The sequence below is a fragment of the Phytophthora infestans genome, genomic scaffold (assembly GCF_000142945.1).
Source record: "Phytophthora infestans T30-4 supercont1.1 genomic scaffold, whole genome shotgun sequence".
In the NCBI taxonomy this organism is placed as follows: Eukaryota; Oomycota; class Peronosporomycetes; order Peronosporales; family Peronosporaceae; genus Phytophthora; species Phytophthora infestans.
This window is the reverse complement of record NW_003303758.1, coordinates 5777360-5790511: the sequence shown is the minus strand read 5'-3', so window position 1 is coordinate 5790511 and position 13152 is coordinate 5777360.

The window sequence follows — 13152 nt, the reverse complement described above, 5'->3', positions numbered from 1 at the left end:
CTGGGAATCTTCTTCAGCGTCTGAGTCTGCATCGTCGTGCTCGTCGCTGTCGGATTCAAGTGCACCTGCGATTGTCTGACCCGCTCCCAAAGGCATACTGCGCGTGGTTGAGTGGGATTCAATAAGGGCGTCAACGTCAGCCAGGAGCTGCCTATCGTCTCCTCCATTGTCTTCGCCGTCGTGGCTCTCTAAAGCTCCACCTTTCTGGTCTATCGCATGTTGCAATTCCATTGCCCATAGAACGGGTTTTGACTTCTTGATAGAGTCGTCATTAACGCCGCTTGGCTTGTTCTTCGCGTATAGTGCACGAAATTTACGCTTGAGAGACTCGTAGTCTCGCTGTAGCCAAGAGGAACGACGCCGATCGTTGTAGATGCGGGCTACGTCTTCCCACAGGAGCAGAGCAGCATCTGCTCCTGTGTGGAGTAGTTTGTGTAGCCGTGTCTGCGGCCTCTCTACAAGCGACACATCAGTTGGGGTTACTCAGCTGTATGTAGAACAAGGAACTACAATCCGTACTTCTTACCTTCGACGTCGTTGTTTTGGATGGCTTTGTCATGGAGGAGGTCGGGGAAACGAGGACCGGTAAAGAGCGCAGTAGTGGAGGGGGAAAGGAGCAATATCTTTGTGAAACACATTAATATTTCTGTTGAATCAAGCATCTTATATTTTGCATTGCATGCTGCAACTGTTACTTACACTCCTAAAAAAGGGAAAAAAGTTCGAAACAGTCACTGGGGGGAGTATATCTGCGTTGCTAGGGTCTCAACTACGACGGGTCGGCTCAGCAACAGGAAGCATGCGGAGGTGCTGGATGTCTCGGTGTTGGCATCCCCACCACCCACATCGGCATATGAACCAGAGTTTGTCACTATAGGAAACAGTCACCTCTTCTCGAGGAAACACGTCTCGAACAGTGATAGCCACTACTGTTAGCGCACTGCCAGTTTGCACCTCGTGGAATCGAGAACAAGGGCGACACGAGTGATTCATCAAGCGCGTTAAGCCACCTCCATATAGCACATCCAACACGACTGTCTTGTTGCGCTTCGAAGGCGTCTTTAATTGCATCCGGAACCCCTCGTTCAAATGTGAATCGGAACTGGACTCGTCGATGAATCTCATATCCCCAAAGTACTGGCCGATTGCTTCCCCCGCTGGTATGGCGACCGACGCAGTCAGTCCTCGCATTTCAGTACGCGTATTACGCATGATTTGTAGTCCGGGGTGTTCGATAAGAGCGTTGCCACATGCACCACCGAACGCGCAATTACTCGCATTACAGAAACGACTTTCACTTGCGCTCTGAGACGTACGTGCATTGCAGCGAGTGGTGCATCTACAGCCGGCGCCGTTGTTGACTCCGACATCGACGGAATCGAACATCCACTTAGAGCAGAAGCACTGCTCCGAGAGCCGCTCGACTCCACTCGGCCAAGATGCCGGAACCCAATCGTCACGAGCTGAGTTGAGCGAGGAGTCACTAATAATTGCAAAACCAGGTGAGCTCAGGTCCGACGTCGTTTGAGATACACACTGAGCGGGAGACAGGAGTAGCAGCACCTCCAACGCGTCGGTATCGTACCCATCGGATTCGTACACTTCCGCATACCAAGCTGGCACCTTAAAGAAATCTATGCGCGCCATCAGCGCTTCACGTCGACTTGGTCTTGCAGGTGACCATCGATCAGCTGTTGAGGCTTGAGAGCTTTGGAGTCTGGGAGATCCACCCGTTGTTGACGCCTCGTCGAACAGAGAAGGAGGCGGCGTGTACGATTCGGTCACAGTCGACTGACTGCACCTGTCAGCTGGGTTCACAGTGGAAGACGTCGTTACCTCAGCCTGAGGCTCAGGCTCCAGACTGAAGTCTTTGAGCGACGTGACGGACATAGTACTGGCTTCGGCAACAAGTGGATGGATACATTGACGACCGGATCGCAGCTTCGGAAGACAGGTTATTGCTACAGTTCCATGACTACCCCGGGCGGATGACGCGATTGGTATAGAACCATTGCTAGTAGAAGTTCCCGCAACACCACTACCTCGTTTGTTCATTACGGAGGCTAGCCCGTGGCCACGGCCAGCAGCATCTTGACAAACAACGCTGAGAGACTCTGAGTCTTATTGACTCGCCGCCACGCCGCCGTTTTAATGCACTCACCCCTTCATCAAAGCTTGGTGGTTGATCAGAGTGATCACGAGACTCTTCACGAACGCGTTTAAGTCGATTCCCAACGTTAAGGAGAGGCTCAGAGGAGGTCTCGCAGTCAAGAGAGCGATTGATAGAAGTAGGCGCTACCATTCCGGGGCTAACACATATTAAACACAGCACAATTCGGGTTAACGCGTACGCTTCTCTGAGACGATACTCCAAAAAGAAAACCATCACCTTGTAGCTGCGTTTAGGAGCTTGGAGGCCGTTGCGGAAATGTTCTGCCTCGTACCTGAGGGCCAATAGAACCATAGCACAAGTTAACAAGTTAATAAAGTCTGACAAACAATTCGGCGGGAGAATATACCCTACTTACAGCCACCGTGAGTCTAATTGTTGCGGTAGGAGAATGATTTTGGAATGAAGTGAGGCCGCGGTAGGCGCGAAGTTTCGCGCCTTCGAATCGTTTGAAGATACGCTTTTCAACTTCAATTTTAAGAAATGTGCTAGTTAGGGGAATCGCTTAATCACATACAAAGCACAAATTACTTTTTAATTAGTTGCTAAATAGGGGTGCGTGATTAAAGCGGATAAAGCGGGATAAAACGGGAAGTTTGGTGAGACGACTTTCTCGTCTCAACAAACTTTGCAGTTTTATCACGAAGTTTTTATCACCGTTTAATCCACCCTAACCCTAGTGATTAAATTTTTTTTGAGGGTTTTGAAAGGCACCCATTCAAAAGTTTCTTTGAGCCCAGAAAGCTGAGATTCAGTTTCGAATGGAAACTGAATCTCAGCTTCTGGGCTAAAATCTCTTATGATCGACCAGCTACTTCCCAATTTGCGCAATGAGTCGTACATGTAGTATGACCGACAGTGTAGGAAAACCCAACAGCAAGATTCCTCGCTCGGCCTCTTCTTCAGCTTTCCGCAGTTTCTTGAAAAAGTGGGCGGGTCGAAGCTCAAGCGACGCGAGTGTGAAGTACATGTACATGTACTTATGAGCTGGCTCTGGAAGCTTGCATGAGCCGTCGCCCGTTGTTGGGTTCCAGACCAGCTTGTAGGATTTGTAGGATCGCCAGTGGCACTACAGCCAACCATATAATAAGCCTCCAATACACTATGGAGGGCTCACTCTGCTGTCGCCGCACAGCACTTTCGAATCTGAGCTCGTGCCCTCCTGCTCGGCCTTTTGCCCAGCAATTCCTCTGTTAGTACTTGAGTATGGTAACAACAAGAAGCAGCCATCACTCACCTTTACAGGTTATAAGTCCAACGCGGGCACGGTCCTCGGAGAACGAAGAATGTCCTGTGAGCTCTGCAGCAGAGCAGCAGCCAGCTCCAACCTCGGCAGACGAGACTCTGGTACAGGCGATTGCGACCGCCGCTGTTCGTGCGCTGAGTGCGGTCCGAACGGGGCCACAGCAAGTCGTTGACAATCCGTCAGGAAATCCACCCGAAGAAGGAAACGGCCAACTCCCCTCTCCCAGACCACAAAGAAATTTGGACGCCGAGATCTCAGCCTCGCTTACCCCGTACGGAAACAGCTTGAGCGCGCCGTTCGAGCCTCGAAGTCCCTCCCCCAGTGCCTACGAAACCGGCACAAGATCGTCCAGCGACAAGACCATCAAGAACAACAGCATGGGCACCTGGCAGGCAAGCCAGATTCAGCTGGCCTCGACCAAGTTCGATGGGAAGGTTGAAAACTGGAGCAGGTGGAAGACCGAAATGCAGACAATCTTCCCCTGGCAGGGCCTGCTACAGCTTGTCCAAGGACGTGAGGAGTTTGACCAGGCGCGCGCTGACCGCAGCCAGGAGTGGAAGAACTGCTTCGAGACTCGTGAGCGCAAGGCTCACACAGAGATCGTGCTGTCGCTGCATGGCGACCTGTTGGATCGCTTCAAGAGCGATATTGAGAGTGCGCGTCCTGCACAGCTATAGACAGCATTGCTGCAGACCTATGATGGGACTCAGGGCACCAACGCAGTGTACCTGAAGGAGGACATGTACGCCCGCCGCCTGAGGCAGGGCGAAGGGGTGATGGACTATATCAATGACCTTCAGCGCATGCGGCGCGAGCTAGAGCAGATGGATGTATCGCTACCTGAAGGAGAAATGGCTAGTGTGGTGTTGTCAAATGCAGTTAATGTTTACCCTTTAATTGCCAATGAGCACACGCAGCGTGTGTCTCGCCTACGCGGAGGCTACGACAAAGACCAACGTGTACAAGATGCCGTCAACCTCCTACTCGTCGCTGAGCGAACTGCTCAAGAGCAGAAAGATCGTAGCGACCGTAATAATGGACAAGGAGTCCAACGCCAAGTTAATGCTGTGAGTCACCACCAAGGCAGTAACAGACAGCAGCACGGTGGCAAGCGCCACCACAGTGGTAACATCGGACAAGGCTCATAAAAAAAGAAACGCAGTGAAGAAGAAGCTAGCAAACGACGTGCAGATTTTCAGGAGCGGAAACGCACAACAGAGTGCAAGTCCTGCCACAAACGTGGCCATTGGTGGAAGGAATGCCCCGACCGAAAGGCTACCAACCGAGAGGAGATTCGCACCATGGCTGGTTCAGTGTTGCGCCGTGTTAAAGACTCAACGCGGGTGGAAGATAGTGGCCGTTCTGTCATTCAAGATGATGTCGTGGAACGGTGTCATGCTGACTTGGTTGAGACGCACCCACTACGCATTAACCCTGAGCGCTAGCGTAAATATGCTCATAGCTATTCTACAATCTATACTCGACATGAATTGTCTGCTCTCATTGGCCGAGACTCTGAGGAACGCCTACTACGCGCTCGTGACGCTCAACGTGAAGATGAGTCTATTGAGTACTCACCGACGTCGCCGCCGGACGACGAGGATGAAGATAAGCGTGGAGCTAGAGGCTTATCTGTTGTTCGTCGTGTGTTGGCGGCAACAACCAACGGTGGTACCGGGGTGGTACCGGCCGACGAGATTGAGTGGATCCTTGACTCCGGAGCACAAGTGAATGTGACTGGAGAACTACAGCTATTGAGCAATGTGATGGAACTGCAACATACAGAGTTTCTAGAAGGGGCTGCTGGTTCTTGCGAGCGTATTGGGATCGCTGGTGCTGTTCTTATGCCAGCTGTGAATGATCTCAATGGTCGTGTGGAGATGCGTTTACTGGAAGAAGTGCGCTACTCTGCTGGTACTAAGGTTAACCTGATCTCGCAGACCTACATGCAGTTCACGTGCGGCTTCAAGCTAATCATGTCGGACGACCAGTTGGTAACCTGGTTGGTGAAGCCTAACCTAAAGTTAAAGTTTGTGTTGCGTAATGGGCTGTACCGCATGCGGGTGCAGCGCCACCATCAACTGGCACTGGGCGTTCAGAAGCGAACCGATGTGCCAAGCGGGATGGAACTGCTTCATTCGCGCCTGAACCACGTGAGCATGGACACTATCAAGAAGATGGTGGTTGACAACGTTGATTTTGGAGTTAAGGTGGACATGAATGATCTGGGCCTCTATGCCTGTATTCCTTGTGCTGAGTCAAAGATGAAAAGTATGACTTATCGTCGGGATCTCCGGCGTGCAACAAAGAAACTCGAGAAAATCTCAGCGGATCTTTGCTCAATCAGCGAGATTGCTGTTGACAAGTCAACGATGTTCCTACTTGTGATGGACGAGCTCTCGCGTTTCAGATGGGTGTTTCTGCTGCAGTCCAAAGCGGACGCTAGTAGACATCTTCGTCACCTAATGTTGAAGCTCGAGAAGCAAGATAAGAGGTACAAGATCCTCGTGTTTCATGTTGATGGAGGTGGAGAATTTGTGAGCAACGAGTTCAAGGAATTCTGTGCTTCACAAGGAGTGGAGATGCAGTTTACTCATGCTGACAGTCCGGAAGAAAACGCAATTGTGGAGCGAGCGAATGGTGTTATTGTGACTCGAGTGAGATCGATGTTGGAAGCGACGCACTTGCCCAATCTGCTGTGGGGCGAAGCGCTCCTGCATGCAGTGGATACGTTGAATATTTGTCCGTTCAGTTCATTGAAAGGGAGAAGCTCCTATCAGGTCTTCTACGACAAGAAACCTGACCTACGATCGCTACGTACGTGGGGCTGCATGGCTCATGTGCATATCTGTAACGGGGTTACATGGTGTGGAACACACAGGGGTACGAAGTACCCGGAGAGTTAACAAACTCTCAGTACATAAGTTGGAGAGTTAACAAGGTCTCTCAGTACGTTGGCCGAAAGCCACACGTTAGGCATTTGATTAGGTTTAACTATGCTAGATAGTTAAACAGATACATTTACCCCTAGGCGGCTTGGCCGCAATAATAGTAAATAAAACACTTCTGGTTTTGAAGCATAAAAGTTAAGATGTTAACTTTGAGCTCTGGTCTTGGGCTGTAAGTGTCCTTTGGATAAGGAACTTAGTATTAGTGACTCTTTGAGTCGAACGTCTTCCTCTGACGCTAAAGCTACGGCAGCCCCGCTGCACTTGGTAGCACTTGTAGTCAATCCCGCTCCTGAGTCGGTTGACTATATCCTCTGCGAGGATGAAACACCCCGTGTTCGCGAATTTGCCCCCGGCGCAGCAGGACGCGCTTACTAAGCTTATGTCCTTGCTTGGCCCGGAGGGCGTGGCTCATCTTGCATCGCAAGGTCCAGAGGCGGTCACTCCCAGGATGGAATCGTTCTCCCGCTACGAGAACGCGCTCTTGGAGCATGTCCAAGAGAAGATGAGCGCCGCAACGGCGGCGGCGTCGATGACGCATGAAGAGTCTATGAGACTGAAGCCACTCATGGTGAGCGTAAAAATCTTCGAGGGGAAGGATGGAGAGAATCTCCTTCTCTGGACCCGTGGTGTCGAGATGGCCATGGGATCGGCCCTGCTCCAGTCTGATCATCAGCGCGTGGCGCTGGCTATCTCCAGGCTTGGAGGTCGCGCTCGCGAATGGGCACTAGCGTGCGGCACGTCTGTTGACGCTGCATTTCCCACTTGAGATCAGCTGAAGCAACAGCTTTCGCGCGTGTTCGCGCCGCCTAATCAGGCGTACCGTATCCGGTCAAAGTTCCTTGCTACCCGCCAGGGTAAGAAGGATTTATTGGACTATGTCCAAGAGTTGAGAGCTCTTATCGCCGGAATGGCGGCGGACCCTCTTCCGGAACTGGTCAGCGTGACCGTGTTCATGGAGGGACTTCGTGTGAGCGCAGCTCGAACGGAAGTGTTCCGTGTACACCCTAACTCTTTTATAGAGGCGGTGGATGTGGCATTGAATGCCGAGCACAACTTCAGGTCGGCGCGACCTGGTTGGAGCGCTGGTAGCGCAAGCTCTTCGAGCGGTCCAGAGCCGATGGACCTCAGCTATGCTGAAGATGAAGAATCCGAGCTTCTTGCTGCGGAGCAGCGCGCCGGCATCCGCCGATGCTTTGTGTGCAATAGCACTAAGCACTTGAGGGCCTATTGCCCTCTGCGCAAGAAGCGCGAGGCTCCGGCGAGCCAACCCTCCGGGTCATCGCCGGGAAACGGCAACTCCCAGTAGGCGCGGGGCGGCCTACTGGGGAAGAGCTGAGTTCTGTTGTGCCTCGAAGAGGTAGAGGGCGACGGGGCTCAGCCCCGAAGAGAGCTGAGCTCTCTTACGAGAAGAGTGTGTGCAAGCCGGGCTTGCTGGTCGTTCAAGCGAACGTGAAGGGCTTTGCAAAGCCATGGAGAGTCTTGATTGACTCGGGAGCCTCGGGCACCTACGCCCGTCGCTCCACCCTAGAAGGGAGTCAGCTGTATGCTGAGGCACTGGAAGTGCCAACGAGAGATACGATCTCCGTCCGTCTCGCGACGGGGACACTGGTAACTGTGTCGAAGGTCGCTGTCGACCTTGGAGTGAAGTTTGAGAACTTCGATAGCGTGGAACGTTGTTTGGTCTTAGACCTGGATGCGAGATATGATCTCACCCTCGGCATGGCATGGCTGGAACGTCATGAGCCATGGATCGACTGGAAGTCGAAAACGCTGGGTGCGTCGCATCCTGCTCCTAGTGGAGCTTTGGTGAGTCATGAACCCACCTCTGCTAAGAAGCAGAAGCGCTTTTGGCGCGAGCACGAGGCCGAGGCGGCCGTAGTGCTGGACATTGGTATGTCCGAAATTGTTAGCAACGAGGTTGCTCTTTGCCCTGAGGGCGTACGTGGTGCGGCACGTTATCCGCGGAGCGGTGCAGGTCAGGTCAATGACCAGCTGCTGGGTCCTGATGAGGACGAACGCGGAGTGGCGCGTAATCCACTGAGTGGTATGAATCTGGTCGATGACCTACCGCTGCGTGACCCGAAGGTCGCGGTCGACTGCGAGTCGAGGCATCATGGGCGTGGCCCAGGAGATGCAGGTGAAGTGACACCTAGTTCACTGTGTGAAGGTCAAGAACCTCTTGGCTTTCAGCCGAGTGTCTTGCGAGACACTGTATCCTCTTCGAGGAGTGATGGTGCTGCTGCACCCGGTGGTGGCGACGGAGATGTCGCCACACCGCCCTCATCCGGCCGGGCTCGGTCGCGGAGGGAGAGGAGAAGAAGACGCAGGGCGTCTGTGACGTCTTCGACGTCGGACGATGTGTCCAACGTGACGAGCGGTGATGCTCCACGTGATTGCTGTGAACAGCTAAATACACTCGTGAACGGAGTGACGGGGGAGGTAGAAGGCGATATCAGCCTTGATACTCTGCCCGCTGCAGATGCTCTGCTAGAGCTGGACGAGTTGTCCATTGCCGAGTTCGGCGAAGCCTTAAAGGCAGGCGAGTTAGCCGAGGTGGTCTTGCTGGGACCTGAGGAGAAGTTGAACTCCTCATCCGTCGTGGATGACGCGGTCCTAGAGGACACCAAGAAGGCGCTAAGCGCAAGAAGTGGATCGGCGATCCTCAAAGATCCTTCGGATCCCTTCTACCCGGTGGTGAAGGAGTATGGAGACGTTGTCTCAAAAGACCCACCGACGGGCCTGCCTCCGGATCGAGGCGTGTGTCATGAGATTGACCTGGTTCCTGGAACCAAATACTGCGTAACAAGACAATGGCCTTTGCCGAGAGAGCAGTGTGACGTCATTTACGCATTCTTCCGTGCGAAGCACGATGCAGGGATGGTGCGTGAGAGTAAGTCTCCGCACTCGACACCCACGTTCTGTGTCAGAAAGCCGAACGGCAAGTGGCGCATTGTTCATGCATTTAACAAGCTGAATGCGGCCACTATCCCGGCGCAAACGCCGATTCCTCGCAAGGATGTTCTGCAGAACAACATGGTAGGCTGTACGTTGTACAGCGCGCTCGACTTGGTCGATGGCTACTACCCATTGCCTATGAGAGCGAGCGACATTCCGCTGACAGCGGTGAGTACTCCGAGCGGTATGCTCTGGGAGTGGCTGGTGATGTCCCAGGGGCTGTCGAACGCACCAGCAACGTTCAATCGTCTTGTGACGCAGTTGTTTAGGCCCCACCGGGCGTACGCTCAAACGTACTTTGACGATTTATTCATCCAAAGTTGTGCTAAGCACGGAAAGTCATACGTGGTAAACCCCATTGACCACTTCCGAGTGGTGCTTGAGTGCAAGCGCACTTATAAGTTGTATGCCAACTTGGACAAGTGCATCTTTGGCGCGGAGAAGATACCTTTCCTCGGGTGCTTCATTGGGAAGCGTGGCTTACGGGCAGATCCTGCCAAAGTCAAGGCCATCGTGGACTGGCCGGTTCTTAAGAACCAAAAAGACTTACGCAAGTGGCTAGGCTTAGCCAATTACTTGCACAAGTACAGTGCGAACTACGCGGAGATGGCTCGGCCATTATCAGATCTCCTTAAGAAGGACGCACCATGGTGCTGGAACGTCGAGCACGACGGAGCCTTTGAGGCTGTGAAGGAGAGCCTCCTCCAGGCTCCGATCCTTGCGCTACCGGACCCGGATAGTCCGTTTAGCGTCGTCTGTGACGCCTCCGATTTTGCAATCGGTTGTGCTTTACTACAAGCAGACGCCGAAGGGCGTGAGCGCGTGATTATGTTTGAGTCTCGCCAGCTCAAAGCTGCAGAGAAGAACTATCCAGTTCATGACAAAGAGCTACTTGCAATGAAGTATGCCCTAGTCAAATTCAGGGTACACCTGCTAGGCTCAAAGCCTTTTGTGATCTTTACTGATCATGCGTCGTTACGCACTGCGACACAGTTGCCTCATCTCTCTCAGATAATGACAAGATGGCTTTCCTGCTTTGCCGAGTATAACTTCGAGGTGAAGTACAAGCCGGGGCGGCTTAATGTAATGGCCGATGCGCTCTCGCGCAGGCCGGACTACGAGTTAGCCCATGTCACGACAGTGACGTCGTCAGTGCCTGACTTGATACGCAAAGCGTATGCACAAGGCGATATGTGCGTAACGCTGCTACGGGCTCTTGGGAGCGAAGAGTTTAAAGACTCTGACAAGGAATTGTCTGGGCGCTTACGCGTGAGACTGTATCGATACTCGCTCGATGGTGGCCTGCTGTACTACAGGACCGACGCTGAGGATTACCCTCGTGTAGTCGTTCCTCATGATGAGGATCTAAAGTATCGAATCCTCTATGAGGTTCATGATACGCCCGTGGGCGGGCACTTAGGTCGGGAGAAGACCTATGGCTCGGTGAGCTCGATGTACTGGTGGCCCAAGATGTATAAGTGGGTCGGCACCTATGTACGCACGTGTGAGACGTGTCAACGGACAAAGTCCGCGCCGAGCACGGCAGCGCCATTGGCGAGTTTGCCTGTCCCCAAGGGATACTGGCAGTCCATGAGTATGGACTTTGTGTTTGGCCTTCCCAAGGATAAGGCGGGAAACACAGGTATAGTGGTATTTGTAGACCGATTGAGCAAGATGGCTCATTTAGCGGCAGTGCCGGACACCATTGATGGTGAAGGTACAGCTTTGCTGTTTTTAGACCGAGTCTTTCGCCAACATGGCTTGCCTGAGGCAATTGTCTCGGATCGAGACCCGCGCTTCACCGCGAAGTTCTGGACGTCCCTCTTCAGAGTGCTCGGCACTCGTTTGGACATGTCCACAGCGGACCATCCGCAGACCGATGGTCAAACCGAACGCGTGAATCGCGTTGTGGAGGATACCCTCCGAAGCGTAAGCGCTGAGGCGCCAAAACGCTGGAGCCAGATGCTCCCACTCGTTGGGTTTGCATTAAATAATGCAGTGCACGCCTCGACAGGCTACACTCCGTTCTATGTGAACGGCTTGGTTAACCCTCGCGTCCCACTGACGCCGCCACGCAGTGACTCAGGGCTTGATGGGGGAGGGATAGCCGAGCGGCTAGCTGATGTCAGCCCTGTTGCGGTTCGCAAGCAAGTCGATGACTTTGTCTCTTTGAGACTGAGCGTAATGCGTCAAGTACGCGACGCTATGGCTGAAAGCCAAGACACGCAGAAGGAGCATGCAGATGCCAAGGGCAGAAGCAATGTTGAGAGGTTTGAGGTCGGTGACCAAGTTTTATTAAACGCTAAAAACCTACCTGTCTGCAGTCTTCAAGACGAAGTTAAGACCTCGGTTCATAGGACCGTTCAAGGTCGTGGCCAGGAAGGGCCTAGCGTATACGCTCAACCTTCCGAAGAAGATGCGCACGCATCCGGTCTTCTATGTCGGCTTGCTTAAGCCATACCAAGACCCTGCTCAGGTGAGCGCGGAGGCGTTGGCACCAACGGTGGCTGGGCCACGGACAGCTGCAGGGCAGCAGGTGGTAGAGCCACGGGAGGCTGAACGACAGCAAGTGGTGGATCCACAGATGGCCGATCAACAGCATGTGGCAGAGCCACAGGTCGCGGAGCGAAGTGCTCGAGATGCAGGAGCAAGGCAAGCTGAACGTTCAGCCGAGCAACTGGACGCTCAAGGTCCGAGACCTGGTTGTGAGTCAACAGTGGTGGCTCTAACCTATCCACAAGGTGGATCATCTCTTCGAGATCGACCGATGGGCGGTGAGCGTGAACGTTCGCGTCGTGGACGCCGGCGTCGTATGGACGCAGACGCCGTTCCGGCAAGTGCTGACTCTCCCCGCGAGAGCCCAGCTGAGGCAAGGCCTCCTCCTGCTCTGCTCGATGAGCATGGTGAGCTCCACTTTCACGTGGAACGCCTTGTGGCGTGGCGTAGACGCCCGGGTCGTACCCAGTACTTAGTGAAGTGGAGGGGTTACCCTCACTCACAGAACTCATGGGTGTTTGAGGTTATCCTCCGGCAAGATTGCCCTGACGTCGTTGACGCTTACGACCGGGCACATCATGTGCCGAAGCGCCACCATGGCGTGCGACAGCGTCGCCAGGCGCTGGGCGCCTCCCACTAGAGTGGGGAGCGATGAGGTCAGTAGTTGAGCTCAGGCTCTGACCAGTGGCTGCAGCAGCCAGCTCGTACGTATGAGCGGTGCTCGCAGCGGGAGCAGGAGGTGGAGAGACCTCGTAGTGTTAGGGACATGGTCCCGAAGGAAGCAGGTGCTTCGTGTTGTGCTGAACAAGGTTCAGGCACAAGCGTCTCGATAGACGCATCGTTGTTTTGAAACAACTTGCTCGATGAGCATGATCCAAATGTGGATGCGCTGTAACAGCGAAAGTGGTGTCCTGGACGGGGATCGAACCACTGGCCTTTGGCTTGACAGGCCGAAGCTCTATCATTGAGCTATAAGGGCGATGCCCGTACGTCAGTCCGAGAACGGACTACTCATGGTATGAGAGGGCTGCGCCCGGGTGGATTTGAACCACCGACCTGTGGCTTTCAAAGCCAGCGCTCGACCACTGAGCTGAAAGGGCGTTGCCCTTAAGCTTGTCCATTCAAGGACAACAGTTTATGGAACGAGAGGGCTGTGCCCTGGTGGGTTCGAACCACCGACCTGTGGCTTCCAAAGCCAACACTCGACCACTGAGCTAAAAGCGGATTGCTCTTAAGCTTGTCCAAGCGTGAACAATCGTTCATGGAACGACAGGGCTGTGCCCTGGTGGGCTCGAACCACCGACCTGTGGCTCTCAAAGCCAACGCTCAACCAT